Here is a 1,133-nt window from a genome sequence, read left to right as displayed (position 1 = left end):
GTGGTAAAACTTTTGTAACAAATGTAACATATATCTGTTATGAAAAATGCCGTATGTTGTCCTTCAGTTTTATTTAAAAATATGGGAGAGGTGCCGTTTTATACCTGTCCGCAATAGAGGTTCGTAAATACTCCAAGAGGGGCGAGGCGTTATGCTTGACTTAAAATCGTTTAACTTTGTGAATCTACTTTTGTCATTTTAAACATGTTACTGTGTTTACGTACTTTTGTAGTCACGTTTTCTTAAACTCTATTTTCCGTATTCGAGTTTTACATTTCATTTGTTTATTTCAGATCTATAAGTGTGCAAACGTGCATATGTATTGCATGCAATGGAAGATAGAACTTGTAAATTTGTTGTCGTTTTAGATGTTAGGTCAGTTGTTACGATATATATGTAAACTTGTTATATAAAGGCGGTAACCTTTAATTAAAAGATTTAATTAAGAGGCATACAATAAAAATGGTAGGCATATAAGTTCGCATTTTCAAAAGTCATTTTAAAAAGGAACACTTTACATGTCTGGAATTTTGGCAACGAACGCCCTCCATACCTTTCCACTGTTACCGAGTGTCTACGTTATGTATATAACTTTGCCACTGTGACTGAGTGCCTACTTTATGTGCAGACCTTGTCACTATTACCGAGCGTCTACGTTATGTACAGAACTTTGCCACTGTGAATGAGTGCCTACTTTATGACATAGCTTTGCCACAGTGGTTGTGAATGACTGCCCACTAAATGTACAGTACTTTGCAACAATGAGTTAGTGTCTACATTATGTACAGAACCTTGCCACAGTGACTGAGTGCTTACTTTATGAACATAGCTTTGCAACAGTGACTGAGCGTCTACTTTATGTACTGAACTTTGCCACTGTGACTGAGTGTCTACTTTATGTACAGAACTTTGACATTGTGACTGATTGCCTACTTTATATACATTTTAGGCCAATGTGACTGAGTGGCCAATGTTTGTTTAGAACAAATTCCAGAAATAAATATGTTTAAATCAATGGGTGGCTACTACATATGTACAGAAGTTTGACTGCGTGGCAACTGTACGTTTAAACGTTTGCCATTGACTAAGAAGCTACAGTATATTTACAAAACTTTATCATTGTGACTGAGTAG

Source organism: Ruditapes philippinarum, unplaced genomic scaffold (assembly GCF_026571515.1).
Source record: "Ruditapes philippinarum isolate M1 unplaced genomic scaffold, ASM2657151v2 ctg8739_1_1_1_1, whole genome shotgun sequence".
Lineage (NCBI taxonomy): Eukaryota > Metazoa > Mollusca > Bivalvia > Venerida > Veneridae > Ruditapes > Ruditapes philippinarum.
Note: the sequence above shows the minus strand (reverse complement) of the source record.